The 20,300-nt window shown below is 37.4% G+C and overlaps 1 protein-coding gene across 2 annotated transcripts in view; it reads left to right on the top strand.

Moving 5' to 3' along the window:
* AEBP2 (AE binding protein 2) overlaps positions 1-20,300 on the top strand; it is a 76,875-nt gene that overhangs the window by 5,826 nt on the left and 50,749 nt on the right. The window lies entirely within an intron of this gene.

The raw sequence follows: 20,300 nt of genomic DNA on the forward strand, positions 1-20,300 counted from the left end.
ATGTTCCAGCTCTCATTTTCTTCATGCATCTTGGTTAAGCAGATGTTTTTCTTATTTTTCTTTTCATTCATACTCCGATAGACAACAGTTGCTTCAAATTAAAAAATTATTTTTATTATTTTTAGAAAGAAGAGGGGAGAGACCCATCAACCTGTTTGGTATGTGCCCTTACCAGTAGTAGAACTGGCAACCTCTGTGCTTCAGGATGGTGCTCTAACCCAGTGGTCCCCAACCCCCGGGCCATGGACCAGTACTGGTCCGTGGGCCATTTGGTACTGATCCGCAGAGAAAGAATAAATAACTTACATTATTTCCTTTTTATTTATATTTAAGTCTGAACGATGTTTTTTTTTTTAAATTTTTTTTAATTTTTATTTTATTCATTTTAGAGAGGAGAGAGAGAGGGAGAGAGAGAGACAGAGAGAGAGAGGAGAAAGAGACAGAGGGGAGGAGCTGGATGCATCAACTCCCATATGTGCCTTGACCTGGCAAGCCTAGGGTTTCGAACCGGCGACCTCAGCATTTCCAGGTCGACGCTTTATCCACTGTGCCACCACAGGTCAGGCAACGATGTTTTATTTTTAAAAAATGACCAGATTCCCTCTTATATCCGTCTAAGACTCACTCCTGACACTTGTCTTGGTCACATGATACATTTATCCGTCCCATCCTAAAGGCCGGTCCGTGAAAATATTTTCTGACTTGAAACCGGTCCATGCTCCAAAAAAGGTTGGAGACCAGTGCTCTAACCAACCGAGCTACCTAGCCAAGGCAGTTCAGGTTTTTGATGACTGAGACAATCTTTCAGAATTCATCAAAATGCCACAACAAATCCTTTCCTAGTCTTTTAAAACTTAGCTTTAATTTCTTTTTCTTTTTAATTTGTATTCTCAACTTTTTTCCCCCTCTCCTTTTGTGGCTCTGGAGGAATGTAGAATATAAAGAGCCTGTAATCTGGAGTCTAAGGGTATAGTTCAGTTTTTAGTCTTGCCTATAATATGATTTTAAGTACTGTCCTGACCTTTAGTTCCTCAAGTGCAAAACAGGGTTAGGTTTACCATGAAGGTGTTCTAAGGTCCAAATGGAGTTCTATTGGCTACACCTGTAAACTGTTCTGAAGAATCTGTTATTTGAATGCTTGCTTTATCCTTTTTGCTTTAGAATGTGTATCTGTGTCAATATATCTATATCTATCTATATATCTGCATCTATATCTACATTTATATCTGTATCTATATCTATATATATTGCTCACAAAAATTAAGGGATAGTCTGTAGCTTCATATTCATCTTAAACTATTTCCTAATTTTTGTGAGCATACACACACACACAGATTGATTTGAAAGGGAGAGGGAGAAAGAAGCATCACATCAATTTGTTGTTCCACTTATGCATTCATTGTTTCTTTTTTTATTTAGAAATTAAATTTAATGGCGTAACACTGATCAATAAGAGTACGTAACTTTTCAGGTAAATAGTTCTATAGCATTTGAACTGTTGATTGTGTTGTGTGCCCATCACTCAAAGTCAAGTCATTTTCTGCATATTTGTCCCTCATTGAGTGGTTCTTGTATGTGTTCTGACCCCTGAATCTGCAATCTTGGCCTATCAGAAGGACACTGTAACCAGCTGAACTACCCAGCCAGGGCTAGAATGGTATATTCTTAAAAATTCTTTTCTAAAAGCTAGGCTTTTTATTATTTCTTTTTATTTATTCAGTTTTAGAGAAAGGAGAGAGAGAGAGAGAGAGAAGGGGGAGGAGCAGGAAGCATCAACTCCCATATGAGCTTTGACGAGGCAAGCCCAGGGTTTTGAACCAGAGACCTCAGCATTCCAGGTCCAGCGAGGATTTATCCACTGCGCCACCACAGGTCAGGCCATAGAATGGTATATTTTTGAGAGCAGGTACAGTTTAGCTAGTTTAGAACTTTGTAGTATTTAACCAAGTCCTTCGATATGGTGAGTACCCAGTTATTAGAATTAAATTGAAATATGAACAATAGGATTTATATGAATAAAATAGACTAAACAGAGAGCCAGGAATTGGTACCCTTGGATGGATTGTAGTATTTGATGTTGATGAGTTTAAGGACAGCTTTGCCTGTGAGATTGTATGCAGAATTTTATGTGGGTAGTTCTCTGAGATGTCAGCAACTTTTATCAGATTCGGGAAAGGGTTGGTGTAAGAACTGTGTATTTAGAGGAGATCCAGAGGTGCATAATCAATGTTAAAAGATAAGAAAGAAAACTCTGAAGTTGAAAATTTCTGTAAAAGTATATTTAAATAAATGAATATGGATACCGGAAAAGGATAGTCACCACAGGGTTTTAAAAACCATTGTTGGAAGCATTTACTCTATAAAAGTGTTAAACATTTCATCAGTTAAATGGAAATTCTGAAGTTAAGGAGGATGAAGTAGTATAGGGAGGATAGTAGTTAATGAGCTATGAGTCAGAATGTTTGAGTTTGGAATTCACTTAAGCGGGTGACCGTGAGAGAGTTATTTAAGTTATTTAATGCCATGGTTTTGCCTGAGAAAAAGAAAAATCAAAGAGAAACTATAAAAACTAGTCTGGATCTAATAAAAAACATGGTTGATTTGAAAAAACAAATATTAGGGAATCAGGTCAGGGGATCAGGGAACATTTAGATACTCTAGTAGTTTCAGCCTTTTGCATAGTGCATTTTCACCAATGAAATAAAAGTTGGTTTTGCATCTCATTTGCACAATTGAACAACTTTCTTTGACTTGGTTGTGAGCAATATATTTCAGGTTTCTCATCTCCAAAGGGGGAACAATAGTAGTTCCTCTACTGCAGGGGTCGGGAACCTTTTTGGCTGAGAGAGCCATGAACCCCACATATTTTAAAATTTAATTCCGTGAGAGCCATACAACGACCTGTGTACATTATGCATTATCCAATAAAAATTTGGTGTTGTCCTGGAAGACAGCTGTGATTGGCTCCAGCCACCTGCAACCATGAACATGAGCGGTAGGAAATTAATGGATTGTAATACTTGAGAATGTTTTATATTTTTAATGTTACTATTTTTTTAAAGATTTGTCTGAGAGCCAGATGCAGCCATCAAAAGAGCCACATCTGGCTCACGAGCCATAGGTTCCCGACCCCTGCTCTACTGTAAAATTGTTGTGGAGATTACCTGTAAAGTATTTGGCATGCAGTTTATTTAAGCGTTTATTGTTTTATGGATATTTATCTCACAGATGGACATAAAACCTCCATTATGTGCCAGGTACTATTCTAGGTTCTGGGTATACAGCAATAAGTAGAACAGAGTTTCTGACCCCCTGGTGGGGGAGACGGATTGCACGAATGAACTGATAATAGCTAGTAATGATCTGTTATAAAACAGTATAAGATCTGAACTGCAAAAAGCGCTATGTGTCTGTGAATGAATGCTACAGAAATTTGCAGAAGGATATGCTTGACCAGAATAGTTCATGCAGAATCTGTATTTAAATCAATTATCTTTATCATATACAGGGTGGAACAAAAATAAGTTTATAGTTATGAGTATTTGAAACAGTATTTTTAATTATTTCATTGATTTGAGAGGGAGGTAGAGAGAGAGAGAAGAAAGAAAGGGTGTGGAGAGGAGTGAGAAGCATCATCTCTTAATAGTTGCTTCTTTTTTTAAAAAAAATTATTTTTATTTATTTTAGAGAGGGGATAGAGTGAGGGGGGGGGAGAGAGACACACACACACACAGAGAAGGGGGGAGGAGCAGGAAGCATCAACTCCCACATGTACCTTGACCAGGCAAGCTTGGGTTTTCAAACCAGCATCCTTGTTATTGCAGATTGATGCTTTATCCACTGTGCCACCTTAGGTCAAGCAAGTTTATTCTTGTATTATTTTCCATGAACAACTTAAACCTCCTTTTGCCACACCCTGTATAACTCTTCTGTAGTTGAACTAAAAGGCCTCATAATACCTTTTGTTTTTAATAGTTTTTAATATGTCTGTGAAGTTGCTGATCTATTAATAAAAAGCTTTGAGGAGTATCTTCATGGTAATGGATTTGCAATGATTTAACTATATACATGTTGAGTTCATTTTTATGATTAATTGTTTGCATTTATGAAAATAATATTTATATTGACCTTAGAAATAAATGGACAGTTTTGGGCATGGATAGGAAGTGAAATGAATACTTGTGGATACTTGGATGTATATTTTTAAATTTTTTATTAGTTGCTTTTAGAGAGGCAGAGAGGAAGGGGGAGAGAGAGAGAGAAGCATTCATTTGTTCCACTTAGCTGTGCACTCATTGGTTGCCTCCTGTATGTGCCATGACCTGGGCTGGAACCCACAACCTTGTCATTTTGGGATGATGCTCTGACTGAGCTAACTGGCCTGGGTTGGATATTTGGATGTTTAAAAATCATTTACATCATGGTTACCATTGCCTGACTTGTGGTGGCGCAGTGGATAAAGCGTCAACCTGGAATGCCGAGGTCGCTGATTTGAAAACCCTGAGCTTGCCCGGTCAAGGCACATATGAGAGTTGATGCTTCCTGCTCCTCCCTCTTTTATCTCTCTCTCTTCTTCTTTTTCTCTTTCCCTCTGTCTCTCCCCTCTCTAAAATGAATAAATAAAATCTTTAAAAAAGAAATCATGCCTGACCAGGCTAGTAGCGAAGTGGATAGAGCGTCAGAGTGGGACATGGAGGACCCAGGTTTGAGACCCTGAGGTCGCCAGCTTGAGTGCAGGCTCATCAGATTTGAGCAAGGCTCACAAGCTTGAGCCTAAGGCTGCTGGCTTGAGCAATGAGTCACTCAACAGACCCCTGGTCAAGACACATATGAGAAATCAATCAATGAACAACTGAAGTGTCGCAACAAAGAATTGATGCTTCTCATTTCTCTTCCTTCCTGTCTGTGTTCCTGTCTGTCCCTCTCTCTGACTCTCTCTCTGTCACACACTCAGAGAGAGAGAGAGAGAGAAAGAGAGAGAGAGAGAGAGAAATCATGGTTACCATTGTGCCCTGTTCAGTGAGAGAGAGAGAGAGAGAGAGGGGAATCATGGTTACCATTGTGCCCTGTTCAGTGATAAGAAAGAAATGTTATGGTACCTCTCCAAATGTTAAGTTTTTAACAAGATTAAAAAGATGATTCCATTATTTTCTAGTTCATCTGTAAAGTGTGACACAGTACAGTAAATGAAAATTGGAGACTATTGTAATTAATGACTAAAATTTTGGTGGGAGTGTGGAACTGGATTTTATGCTTAGGTGAATGATAAGAGAAATTTCTAGAAAGCTCGAATGAAACATAGCAAAGACATAGCATAGCATATTCTGGGGACTTTATGCCTAAATCAGACAATGCATATTGGAACTGGGAAATAAGAATTAATGGTTGCCCTGGCATGGTAGCTCAGTTGGTTGAAGTGTTGTTCCGATGCCCCAAGGCTATGGGCTTGATTCCTGGTCAAGGCACATATAAGGGTCAACCAATGAATGCATGGATGAATCCAACAACAAATTGATGTTTAAAAGAAAAATGCCTAAAGTAGGACCTTACATAACAATACATATCTTTCTCAGTGTGGGTTTGGGAATCACAGTCTTTTCCTCTCTGCTGCTTCTGTCTTTGTAACTGGTGGTAATGTTTAGATCTTACCTTGAATAAAACTCAGGCAACCTATTCCTGATTCTTTATTAGATGAATTGCTAGCGCTCCCAAGTTCTTCATTGTCCTTATCACAGTTTGCGTAATTATTTACAGTCTGTCTATCTTTGGTAGACCGGGTGCTCCCTGAGAATAGGAACCATGTTTGTTTTGATCATTGCTCTCTCTGCAGCACTTGGCACAGTGCTTGACACTTATTTTTAGGTATTAAGTATATTTTGGATGAGTGATGAAACTCGTGAAACAGGAAATTAATTATGTGTGGCAAAGGTAGAGAAGAATGGTTTGGAGCTGGGAGACCAATTAGGAGGTTAGAGAAATATTACAGGCGTGAAAAGGAGATGAGCTAGGGTAGAAATTGGGGGAAAAGTCATGTCTGGGAAACTGAATCAACGGAAAGAAAAGCTAATTTCCTGAGTTGTCTCTAGGACAAATATTTTGTTACTCTTTCTGAGTAAAAATTTTTTTGGGAGGAGATTTAATTATAACCGTGGCTTATCCTTTTTATCCCAGACACATTACTGAAATAATCTACGGAATATTGGGTAGTAAAAGAACATGGACCTTAAATGAGGAAGACTTGGCTTATTTTAATTTAACTCCTCAGAAGTCGTTTCCTTATCTGTAAACTAGGAGAAACATCTTAGTGTTGTTTTAAATAAGTGAGGTGGAATATGTGAAAGGATCTAGGACTGTATTTAATTCATAGTTTATTTTCCTATTTCTCATGCATAGAGATATGGAAAGAATAGTGGCAGTAAGTAATCAATATTGTAGTACTGGTTACTAGATACTCTGGGCAGAAAATTTGGTAGATTATTCTATTTCTGAACTTCAGATTTTTTTTCGTAAAAATGAAGGTTTTTTGACTAAACATGTAGAGCTGTCCTACAGATCCAGAATATTACAGGTGTGGCTTTGCTGTATCTAAGATGTCTCAAAGGTACTATAAATTGGTTCTTCTGAGTTCAAATATCACTGGAATTCAAATTTATTTTTATGGTGTTGTATTGAAATATCCATTTCTGTTTCTTTCTCTGGGCTATAACACTTTCAAGATTAAAATCAGGTCTTGTGTATCCTTATACTTCCAGCACAGAACCTACTTACACATCTATTATACTGTGTATATTCAGTAACTCTGTAGTTGGTTGAATTCAACAGAATATGGTTGTATCTGATACATATATCATCTTTCTCACTGCTATCAGTGTGGCTGCACGAAACAAGGAAAACCATTCTATGCTTTATGTCTTCCCCGATTTTTTTTTTTTTTTTTTAGCGAGAGACAGAGAGAGGGACAGGGAGGAAGGGAGGGAGATGAGAAGCATCAATTCTTTGTTGTGGCACATTAGTTGTTCATTGATTGCTCTCTCATGTGTGCCTTGACCAAGGGGGCTACAGCAGAGTGAATGACCCCTTTCTCAAGCCAGCAACCTTGGGCTTAATCCAGTGACCATGGGGTGATGTCTGTGATTTCCATGCACAAGCCAGCAACCCTCTGCTCAAGCTGATGAGCCCACGCTTAAGCCGGAGACCTTGGGGTTTTGAACCTGGGTCCTCTGCATCCCAGTCCGACACTCTATCCACTGCGCCAGTGCCTGGTCAGGCCCAGAAATATTTTTTATGATTTAACATTAACTTTAAAAAACCACTCAGTAAATAGGTGATTGTTTCTTTATAAAATGGGTGTTGTTCCTCATAGCATACCTTTTTAGCATATCATCTTTGCATATACAGGCATTTTCTGCAAATCTTTTTAAAAAGGTAAAACACAACTCCTTATAATGTAATTGTATTGAAGTAAAATGTTTCTATTAGTCTTTTTGAAGGTAATTGCTTGCTGATCTCTGAAGCTGGATGAAAAATGTGGGTGGAGTAATCTTAAAGAGCAATAGACTAGAAGATGAGAAACAAATTAAAATAATGCGCACAGTGGTAGCAGTGGTAAAAGAATGCAACCTACTTGTTTTTTGTTGGCTATATTTCATCATTGTTGCATAAAGTCCCTTTTGGCCAATTTAGTGAGTTTGCTGGGTCATGGGGAAAAATCTTTTGTCTTTATTCACAGAAATAATTGTGGGGATAGAGAGTAGTCTTTTTCTTGATTAGAAAAGTCCATTTTATCTTTTTAAATCACAGTGATAATAGCTTGTAATTACAGTAATAGTAATTAATAATAATATTTTGTTTTTGACTAATGATTTTTAGTGTATCTCCAGTTAATTTTGATTATCTCATGTGACAAAGCCACATATTTTACTTGCTTTAAAAACCCTACTTAAATTTGTCACTAAATACTATTTGCACATCTTTTATATGTAGGACAATAGCCAGGTTTAGTTTACTCTGAGATATTGTAGGTGATTCATGTGCAGATCAACCAGATCATAAGGAAGCAGAATTCCTTTAACTGTAGGTGACTAGGAAGGGCCCTGGGGAAATTTGACTTGTGTATCTGTAACACATGTAATAAAACAGGCACTTCTCTCTACCATTTTTTCTGATTCTTTTCCAGTTTAAAAACCTAAAAGCCTACAATGCTAAAGCAGTTTGGAAGGCAAAATGAGTCAGCCTTACAGAAATCTGATGCGGTCTAAATTCCTTAATCTCATTTACAACCAATTTCATGAGTTATTTTTCTTTTATTTTTTATTTTTAAATTTTTAATTTTTTTGTATTTTTCTGAAGCTGGAAACGGGGAGAGACAGACAGACTCCCGCATGCGCCCGACCAGGATCCACCCGGCACGCCCACCAGGGGCACGCTCTGCCCACCAGGGGGCGATGCTCTGCCCCTCTGGGGGCGTCGCTCTGCCGCGACCAGAGCCACTCTAGCGCCTGGGGCAGAGGCCAAGGAGCCATCCCCAGCGCCCGGGCCATCTTTGCTCCAATGGAGCCTTGGCTGCGGGAGGGGAAGAGAGAGGCAGAGAGGAAGGAGGGGGGGTGGAGAAGCAAATGGGCGCTTCTCCTATGTGCCCTGGCCGGGAATCGAACCCAGGTTCCCCGCACGCCAGGCCGACGCTCTACCACTGAGCCAACCAGCCAGGGCCTCATGAGTTATTTTAATCTTGATACATAAAAACTAAAGTGACTGTCCTTTTGTCTCTGAAATGAGTATTTGGAGTTGGATTTTATGTTGATATTGTTAGGGTCAGCTCTGTTTCAGTTGTGAATTGGAGACAAATTCTATTTCAGGGTAGTGTTGCTTTTTTTTTTTTACTTATTTTACTTTTTTATTGAATTTATCAGGGCCACATTTGTTAATAAAATTATATAGATTTCAGGTGTATAATTCTATAATACATCATCATTGTACTGTATTGTGTTCACCACCCCAAGTCAAATAGTATTGCTTTCTATGACGGACCTTGAATTAATTTTTTATGAAGCTAAATGAGTTGGAATCATATTTAATGGTTGATTTTGGTAGTAAAACTGCCCAGATAGGTAAAATTATATGTAAATGCTAAATATCTTGTGAATCTGTATTTGCACACGCCATAGATTTACAGATTGCAAAGAAACAACTTCTTGCATATGTATACCAGATGAAAATGATCAACAGTTATTTTGATATATAATATTGGCCCTACTTCAGTCTTTGTTTCTTTTATCTTTTTTAATTTTTATTTTCTTTTCCTTTTGTGTGTGTGTGTGTGTGAGAGAGAGAGAGAGAGAGAGAGGAAGGGAGAGAGAAGTATTAAGTTATTGTTTGACCTAGTTGTGCCATTGATGGCCTGTCATCTGTGCCCTGGCCGGAGCTCGAACCAGTGACGGTGGTGGGTGAGCTGGTGACTCTCTGCTTGAGCTGGCAAGCTCAGCACTCTGGAGTGGCATTCCAAACACTACGCCACCAGCCAGGGCTCTGCTTCAAACTTTCTTAAATCAGTAATTACCCAAATTTAAAAATGTAGCCATTACATTTTTTGGCATTAGTGAGTTAAAAAAAAATTTTTTTTCCATTGAATTGAGTGGCAGGCGGATGGGGAGGGAGAGAGAGAGAGAGAGAAGCATCAATTTGTTTCACTTCCATTTAGCTATGTACTCATTAATTGCTTCTCATACATTCCTTGACTAGGGATTGAACCTGCAACTTCTGGCTCCCTGGGTAGACACTTTATCCAGTGAACCACCTGGCCAGAGCTAGTTAGTTGTTTGGGCAAGTCATATAATTGTCTCAATCTCTAATCTGTAAAGTGAGGATACTGATAGTATTTACCTTATATGATTATTATAAGCATTAAATGTTAATATATGTAAAGCATTGTTCCAGTTCCTATATATGCATGGCAATCAACTCTCTAATACTGAGTGGTTTAAAAACAATGATTTTGTTTATGAATCTACAATCTGAGCAGGATTTGGCCTGGTTATATTGTTGCTGTTCCACTTGGTATCAGCTTGGAGCAGTGTAAAGGCTGGAGACTGCAATCACCAGAAAACTCATTACCATATCTGTCATATATGTGTTGCCTGGGCTGAGAAGATGCAAACAGCTGGGCACTAGAACACCTGGGCTACCCTGTTTCTTGTTTAAGCTCTGTGTACTTGCTTCACGGGATCTTTTCTGCGTGATGGCTTCTAAAGGAGTCAGATCTCTTTACATGGTAGTTCAGGGCTCCCAAGTCTTGTGTTTTAAGAGAGAGCCAGGTTGAAGCTGTATTGCCTTCATGACTTAGCCTTAGATGTCTGGTAGTATTGTAACATCTGCAATAGTTTCTGCTGTGATTCAAGGGGAGGTAATAATAGACCTCCCGCCTCTATTTATTTATTTTATAGAGACAGAGAGAGAATCAGAGAGAGGGATAGACAGGGACAGACAGACAGGAACGGAGAGATGAGAAGCATCAATCATTAGTTTTTCGTTGTACATTGTGACACCTTAGTTGTTCATTGATTGCTTTCTCATATGTGCCTTTACCACGGGCCTTCAGCAGACCGAGTAACTCCTTGCTGGAGTCAGCGACCTTGGGTCCAAGCTGGTGAGCTTTTGCTCAAACCAGATGAGCCCACGCTCAAGCTGGCAACCTCGGGGTCTCGAACCTGGGCCCTCGGCATCCCAGTCCGACACTCTATCCACTGCGCCACCGCCTGGTCAGGCGACCTCCCGCCTCTTGATGCCACATTGTAAGAAGAGGATGTGTAAGAAGAGGATATTGGTGTGGTCATCTTTGGAAAATTGTCTGACATAAAGCACGTAGAACAATGTACTATACATACAGCAAATATTAGGCTCTTATGATAAATAACAGGAACTCAGATTTAAATAGTCTTGTTTTTATCAATCAAAATGTTGATGATGTGAGTTATATAAGCTCCCTTTGTCCTTAAGAGAAAGTCATAAAATGTAGCAGGTAATTTATAGTTCTCTTGAAGTACCTGTTTCTTTTATTGTAATAGTTCAGTTTTAGCTTTTACTCCTTGTCAATGACTAGAATAAGGAGCAAAGAGGAGTGGTATGGACAAGTCCAGTAAAGTTTCACTTTTTTTTTAAAATTTTTTTTTTAATTTTTATTTATTTATTTATTTATTTTTAGAGAGGAGAGGGAGAGACAGAGAGAGAGAGAAGAGATAGAGAGAGAGAGAAAGGGGGAGGAGCTGGAGGCATCAACTCCCCATATGTACCTTGACCAGGCAAGCCCAGGGTTTTGAACCAGCGACCTCAGCATTTCCAGGTCGATGCTTTATCCACTGCGCCACCACAGGTCAGGCAAGTTTCACTTTTAAAGCTGTATACTGGTATACAACTTCAGACTTTTAAAAAGTATGAAACCCTCTTAAATGCTTTGCAATGTTTTGAATTTTAACCTTTAGTAATTTTGATTATAAGTGTGGGAGGGACATAGAGTAATCTTTTGAGTAGTAAGCGGTAGTTTTTTAATAGGTGAAAGAAACATTGCCTATTAGTCGAAAAACAGCTTAAATGATTAAGAAGAGGATATTGGTGTGGCCATCTTTGGAAAATAGTCTGACACAAAGCCAGTAGAACAATTAGGGCTCCCCTGTGTGTGGTTATGTTGTTTACTTACAATTTGACAAATACATTGAGAACTACATAGTATATTTCTGTCCAAAGCTCATTACCAGTTAGGTACAAAGGTAAACTAAATTTATTACACTTACTCTGCCCCTGTTAAATATTCCTTAGATGAATAGAATTACTGTCCCCTTATCTCTTGTCACTTTTCTGCATTTTTTTTTTTTTGTGGAAAACCATGTACCGTTTTAAAAACATTAGAATTATAGAATATTTACTATTAAATATTTAAGTATTAAAATGTTATTAAAACAATTTATTACAAATTATTTTATAATACTTAAGATACAAGTTATGAACTGAAGGCTTCCAAGATTATATTTTTCTTTTTTTAAACTTATTTATTAAAAATTTATTCTTTTAACCGAATTTAGAGAGAGAGGGAGAGAGAGAGATACATCGATTTGTTGTTTCACTTATTTATGCATTCATTGGTGGATTCTTGTGTGTACCTTGACCAAGGATTGTACCTATAACCTTGTCATATCAGGATGATGTTTTAACCAACAGAGCTAAACTGTCCAGCGCCTTTCATTGAGAGACCGAAAATAAACAGCCTGATCCGTGAAAGATTAGTGCGGTTCTTTTGTGGAATTTTAATCAGTAACTTCTGGATCCTGAAGAAAGTGGTTAGATACCTTGCTCATCATGTTTTTCTACTACATTATTTATGGCAGGGGTCCCCAAACTATGGCCTGCGGGCCGCATGCGGCCCCCTGAGGCCATTTATCCGGCCCCCACCGCACTTCTGGAAGGGGTACCTCTTTCATTTGTGGTCAGTGAGTGGAGCATAGTTCCCATTAAAATACTGGTCAGTTTATTGATTTAAATTTACTTGTTCTTTATTTTAAATATTGTATTCCCATTTTATTTTTTTACTTTAAAATAAGATATGTGCAGTGTGCATAGGGATTTGTTCATAGTTTCTTTTATAGTTGGGCCCTCCAACAGTCTGAGGGACAGTGAACTGGCCCCCTGTGTAAAAAGTTTGGGGACCCCTGATTTATGGTATATTTTACTCTGTCACTGTATATAAGGTAGTGCAGTAGTTTCTAATGCTGTAATGTGAAAGTATTATCCATATCATAGTTTGTAGTTTGACAATTTTAAGGTCTCTTAATCTAAAAACAATTTATAGATTGTTGAGAAAAATAATCTAAAAACAATTTATAGACTTTGAGTAGTAGATGAAGTTTTTTCCCCAAATGAAATTTCATGTTGAATCCCAATGCGTAAGACATATTAAAATGGTATTTTATTAGTATTTATTTTATAAATTAAAAAAATTTAACATTAATTTATAAAGTCAATCATAACAGTACAGCTTTCAGATGATTATAAATTTGAAGTAGGGTTTGTGGATGATACAAGTTTGTCAGTTTTAGCATTCAATTTAATTTCTTTTGTTTTGGCTTTTCGGTCTTGAAAACGACTTGCAGATATGGTCAGCTTGCCTTTCAGACCCCACATACACTTTAGTTCTACTGATAGAGAGCTGTAAAAGAGGATTTCTAGTATTGAAATTTTGTTTGAAAGACACCATTTCTTAGTTATCTTCTTATCACAAATACAAAAGTGACTATTTACGCTGTAAAACTTAATATTGTTTCATGTTAGCTCTTTATTTTGGAACCAGCTCTAGGAGAGGAGAGCATGCAATAACATTTTTAGTTAATTCCAGAAATTGAAGTGACTTTGTTTTATATTTAATGTCTTTAATGTTTGGCTTAAGAGCTGATTTCTCATGTGCTTCTGCATCAGTTTTACAATGAATTAGTTCGGTTGAACTATGTGAAGAAAATCTGGCGTCATACAGATACTTAGTGGGAAAGGAAGGAGCATCTTAATAAGCCATTTTAGATAATTTTGTGGCTATTTAATTATTTGATGATAAGCCAAAACTTGAAAAGTGATATTTTTACAAGATTATTTGCAGTGTGGAATCTGAAATCGTACCAATGAACTTTCTTATACTGTTACACTGAGACCATGGTCTTGTTCTTCTCCATCGTGATAACATAGCATTCATGTATTGCTTCCTCTGCTCCTGTATCTTGTTTAGCAAGTGGATCTTTACTGTTGCCATCCCTGTCAGCTGTGGTCAGCCCACCAAGCAGATGTTTTGCTTGGACGTAATTTGAGTTCTCAAAGAAGGGACTGTTCTTATATTTATGAGTGAATTGGCCCTGAGTAGGTTTCCCGAAGGAAACCATTTTTGTAAAATCCACGTAGTTAAGTTATTCTAGATGTTGGGGTAGAAAACTGGCTTGCCAAGACAGTTTCTTAACAAGGTCTATAGAAAAGAAGTGAAAGGGAATGTTGTTAGGTTGAAAATATCTCATGTCCTTTCCTAAATATTTCATTGGAGTCTGCGTGTGTTTGTTAAACTTAAGAGATTTTCTTTTGTCATGGTGTGTGTGAGTATGCGAATGCTTTAGTTTATCATTCTACAATTGTGGACACTTTCTTAGTTTGGTTTGTCTCAGTTGGATATTAACAGTGAAAGATCTTTTTTTTTTTTTTTTTGTATTTTTCTGAAGCTGGAAACGGGGAGAGACAGACAGACTCCCGCATGCCCCTGACCGGGATCCACCCGGCACGCCCACCAGGGGGCGATGCTCTGCCCCTCCGGGGGGGGGGGGTCGCTCTGCTGCGACCAGAGCCACTCTAGCGCCTGGGGCAGAGGCCAAGGAGCCATCCCCAGTGCCCGGGCCATCTTTGCTCCAATGGAGCTTTGGCTGCGGGAGGGGAAGAGAGAGACAGAGAGGAAGGAGAGGGGGAGGGGTGGAGAAGCAGATGGGTGCTTCTCCTGTGTGCCCTGGCCGGGAATCGAACCCGGAACCTCTGCACGCCAGGCCGACGCTCTACCACTGAGCGAACTGGCCAGGGCCAGTGAAAGAGCTCTTTTAGAGTTTGCTACTTAAAATGTAGCAGCAGCATCAAGTAGATGCTTGGTAAAATGATAGTATCTCAGGTTTTGTCCCAAAACCAATGAATATATCTGCAATTAATAAGATTCCAGGTGATTCATATATGCATATTAGTTTGAAAAGCACTGCTTTAGATTATTGGAATTTATCTGAAGAGTGTGAGTGCTGTTTTGGCTTAGGTTTTTCCAAATACCATACTGCTTTTGTTCACATTTTAAAGAATAAGTAAGTGCTTATTGGAAAGGAGAGCTGAGTGTATAATTTTAATATATGTATGATCCTAGAAATATAAGGTCAGGTGGAATGTTATGTTCTAGTTCTGATCATCTTATCTTACTATTGTAGGAAGGACACTGCTTTCTGTGAGATAGCTGTCTAGCTCAGGATCCTGTCAAAATTAGAAATTACCTGTAACTTGACTCCTATAGCTTACCTGTATCAGGACTGTTGTCTTTGTTAGTCTTCAGAATGGAGAAACCACTGATTCCAGTATGGATTTGGGGCTAAGAGGAAGCCTTCAGGTTTAGGATCGGACACTTCCTAGAAGTTGGGGAGCAAAAAGGGGAAACTGTACATGTATGAATGTTTATTAAGACTTCCAGGACACAGGACTTGGCCCTTACTTCTGTCATTGTATTTTCAGCATAGTTGCCAGTGGTTGACAGAGTTTATGCTCTTTTTTTCATTTTCTTTTTTCTTTGGGAGTAAATACTCAACACCTGCACTATGAGGATTCTTTTATGAGGATCTGTAGCCACATGAAGTACTGTTTCTTAGGTGAATGATACAGCACATAGACTGATTAAACTGCTTTAGTTTTCATCGATATTTGGATTTTAATGTTCCCCTTCAGTGGTAAACTTAATAAACAAAATATGTTAAGCATCCTGTAGATAGACTCTGTATTGCTAATTGGAGTTATCACAAGTCTCTCTCCTTTTTTTTTTTTTTTTTACAGAGACAGAGGGATAGATAGAGAGACAGGAACGGAGAGAGATGAGAAGCGTCAATTACTAGTTTTTTGTTGTGGCACCTTAGTTCATTGATTGCTTTCTCATATGTGCCTTGACCATGGGGCTACAGCAGACTGAGTGACCCTTTGCTCAAGGCGGCGACCTTGGGTCCAAGCTGATGGGTTTTGCTCAAGCCAGATGAGCCTGCGCTAAAGCTGGCAACCTTGGGGTCTTGAACCTGGGTCCTCCGCATCCCAGTCCAGTGCTCTATCCACTGTGCCACTGCTATCACAAGTCTCTTGAACTAATGTTACTTTGTCAAAAAAGATTTTTTTTTAAAAATTTTTGAGAGAGGTAGGGAGAGAGAGATACAGGAACACTTGAGCTGCTCCTGTATGTGCCCTGACCAGGGAATTGAACCGGCAATTTCTAAGCTTGAGATGATGCTCCAGCCAACCGAAACTATATGGCCAGGGCTTAATTTTTATTGATTTTTAGAGAGACAGAGAGAGGGGAGGGGGAAGTGAAGCATTCATTTGTTGTTCTGCTCAGTTTATTCTTTGTTTCCCAAGTGTGCCCTGACTGGAGATTGAACCCACAACCTTGTTGTTTTGAGATGACGCTTGATGATGCTCTTAATTGACCAGGCTAATTGGCCAGGGTCTACTTTGTCAAATTTAAGGAAATTTGATTTGGTTTCATTTTTAATTAATTTTGGACTTTTAAATACAGGTAGTACAATACAGTTTTGTGATTTAAAATGATACAAAAGGTGCATATATATCATATTATATATATATATGGTGAAAGATTCACTCCTATGTTAGTCACATCCTACCCCCAACATCATTTTTTTTTGTCCATCCTTGAAGAGATCTTGCCTTTAGAAGATAGTTGTATCTAAATCTATCTCCTTTCTCCACCTAGGTATGTAAATTGGAATCTTATTACACTGTACTTCTACATGGCTATTTTTTTTTTAACTGTACCTGTGAGATTGTACCATAATGTCATTAATATTTCTCTCTTTTCCTGAGATTGGTCTCTGTAAATTGAGTGAGATTGGTTGTTAACTTAAAGCTGTTAATATTTTATTGCCTTTAGAGTTAATTAGTATGGCTTACAAAAATATGAGCTTAACAGCTAAAATGTTTTAAAATATATGAAGCAAGCAATAACGAAAATGGGTAAACATTCATAGTTAAGGGGATCATGAAACGACATTTCTAGGGCTTAAATAAAAATTTGTATTTTAGTATAGGAAAACTATACCATACACACAAAAACAATTTATAAATAAATATTGAGATATTCAAGAGCTAATTCATTTTAAGAGTTTTATAGCGATTACAAAGATTTAGATGGCTTCAGAGTTAATATTTAGACTCTGTATTGACTGGTAGGTAGATAGCTATTTGAACTTAAATTTGTGAATATCTTTTAAGGAAAAATCTGGGGCTTTTGTGTCAAGCATCCTGCAAAAACATTTTTGCTAGCTTTTTGGGTGCACTTAATGTTACACAGATTACACTGGGGAACAAAATTTTTGTTGCATCCACAAAAACACCTGTTCTTACCTAATTCCAGTGTGCTGATCTCAAATCTGACATTAGTTTTTCTCTGTAAGCTACAGTTTTTTTGCAATTCAAGATTTTAGGTTTTAATCTTATTGTATAATTTTTTACATTTAGAAGTAGAATGTCTTCTTGGGCATCATTTTTGTGAAAATATAATAATTTATATAATGAGTAAATACACTAATACACTAAAAGATATGATTGCATCATAATTTGTCTACAATTTCAAAACAGAACATTAAAACACTTAATTTAATCATAAAATTTGCACAAAACTTATTTAAATTCTATTCAGGCAAAAAATTGCATTTGTAGCTCTTGCATTTGTGTACTTGTTGAAGACAATCTCATTTGATGCTCCAGCAGTAGTCTGCTCATCACTAACAGCTCCAAGATTTTCAGGAAACTTATCAAGGTGACTGTTAAGGAAGTGAATCTTAACGCTTATGTTACATCCAATGTCACGGAAAGCGAACATCATCCTTTGAACCAGAAGTTCATAGTTTTCTTTTTTGTTGCCAAGGAAGTTCTTTGTAACTGCCACAAAAGACTGCCATGCTGCTTCCTCCTTCTTATTCATCTTCCTGGCAAATTCTTCATCACGTATGAGGGTTCAAATTTGAAGTCCATCAAATACACCTGCTTTTCTCTTCTCAAAAGACGAGGCAGGAAAAGCAGAAATAATATGTTGAAAGCATTCATTTTCTCTATTCAAAGCCTGAGCAAACTGCTTTAATTAAGCCAAGTTTGATGTGAAGTGGGGGAAAAGTGATCCTGTTTCGATTAACTACAGGTTCCTTCACAATATATTGCATCCCCTCTTCCAGAGCTTCACGTTTTGGCCACTCCTGTGTCCAGTGTTTCTCTGGAGCTCGGCTGTCCCACAAACACAGAAAGCAAGGATACTTTGTGAAACCTCTCTGTTGTCCTAGCAGGAAATTTACCACTTTAAGATCCACACAAATGATCCAGTTATGCTCCTCATACTTCAGAAAGTCAAGGACAATTTTTATGTCATTACAATTCTCTCACAGATGAGTTGAATAACCAATTGGAACTGCTGCATAACCATTAATTACCGTTGTGTAGGAGAACACATTTCAGACTCCGTTTATAACTGTCAAGAAGTAGCCACTATTCTGTTGGACTGTAAGTGGTAACACCTAGCTGGCTGAGAAGACTACTGATATCGTGACAGTAAACAAAGTGTTTATCTTTGGAAAAAAAGTCCACAAAAATTTGTTCACGTTTCCTGAAATGGGAAGCGTGACCAGTGAAGTACATTCTTTTCTTGAAGCCTGGAGGCTAATAACTCAGCTGCTTTCTTTGATAGGCCCAAATCTCTTACTAAGTCATTCAACTCGGGTTGGCTAAACTGCTGAGGGGTTAATGACTGCTTGACATCAGAAGAAGACCCTTCAGATTCTACAACCATTTCCTCATGCATCTTATCAAAATACACTTGATCACCATGTTCACTTTCTTCATTCTTAGAAGAAATAAAACCATTGAAAACTGGAACCGGAAGTGTCTCAGAGTGTGGGATAGTTTGTATTGCTGAAGGCATATTAGGATATGCAATCATATGCCGCTTTTAAAAAAAATTAATTAATTAATTAATGGGGTGACATTGATAAATCAGGGTACATATGTTCAGAGAAAACATCTCCAGGTTATTTTGACATTTAATTATGTTGCATACCTATCACCCAAAGTCAAATTGTCTTTCATCACCTTCTATCTGGTTTTGTTTGTGCCCCTTAGCTCCCCTCCCCTTGCGCCCGCCCCACTCGTAACCACCACACTCTTGTCCATGTCTCTGAGTCTCATTTTTATGTCTCATCCATGTATGGAATCATATAGTTCTTAGTTTTTTTCTGATTTACTTATTTCACTCAGTATAATGTTATCAAGGTCCATCCATGTTGTAGTAAATGATCCAATGTCATCATTTTTTATTATGCCATTTTTACATTTAAAAGCAACTACAATTATGTTAAAGTGATGTTTGTAAAACATTAATTGCCTTGTGGTTATGTTCGATCCAAGAGTCGTTGCCCTTTAACTCCAATTTAAAAATCAATGCATGCCATTAACTGTAACAAAAAAAATTAAAATTGCATAAAAACTAGAGCATGCACCAAAAAACGAATTTCAGATTTGGAATCAGCGATGCAGAAATATATAGAAAAAGTTCTAAAACCTCATGCAACAGAAAATGATAAAAAAAATGTTCCCCAGTGAAAGTTACTTATTAATAGGTTCAAATTCAGTTTAATTCTTAGTTATGAACAAATAAGATTGAAATGGTATAAGTGAATGTTCTTTTTTGAATGTTCTTAGTTTTAGGAGGCATGTGCTAAAATAATTGTGGTTGAAGTATGTTTATAACTTGCAGATAATTGAGAAAAATAATATAGTCAGGACAAAATGTTCATTTCTTTGTTGAGTTTAGATTTAGATACACTTTCTTGTTTCTGAAATTTTCTGTAATAAACAGTTGGGATAGGGAAGTGGACCCCTTAGTATAATATAATGTATAATTTGTGAGCACTTAAATTGCAAACTGATAATAGTATATATTTTGTAAAGTATTTTTTCATTTTACAATCTTTTTATTGATTTTAGAGAAGGGAAGAGAGAAAGTAAAAAAAAAACCCAACAATTTGTTTCACTTATTTATGATTCATTGGTTGATTTTTGTATTTGCCCTGACCAGAAATCAAACCCATAACCTTTGTGTTTCAGGACAATGTTCTAACTGAGATACTCGGCCGGGGCTAGCTAGATAGCTTTTGATGATTTTACTCTGAAAATATCTTTCCTGTTGACCATTCTGTAATTGAAGCCACTTCCATGTAGTTCCTCTGTGGAAAGATATATAAATATATGTATAATATATATTTATAATACATATGTATTATATATTATATAGTATGTATATTATATATATTTTACTAAAATGAATGGAAAAGTATTTATTAAGACGCGAAAATTAGAACATTCAAAATTAAACTTTTATTCCATTAATGTAATTTTTGGTAAATAGAAAGGTTACTAATATGTAATACTTTATTTAGTAAATAAAAAGGAAAAGGGAAGGGATTGATTGTCATTTTCAGTCTTTTGGGGGGTAGCATTTA

This window comes from Saccopteryx bilineata, chromosome 1 (genome assembly GCF_036850765.1).
Source record: "Saccopteryx bilineata isolate mSacBil1 chromosome 1, mSacBil1_pri_phased_curated, whole genome shotgun sequence".
NCBI classification, from domain to species: domain Eukaryota; kingdom Metazoa; phylum Chordata; class Mammalia; order Chiroptera; family Emballonuridae; genus Saccopteryx; species Saccopteryx bilineata.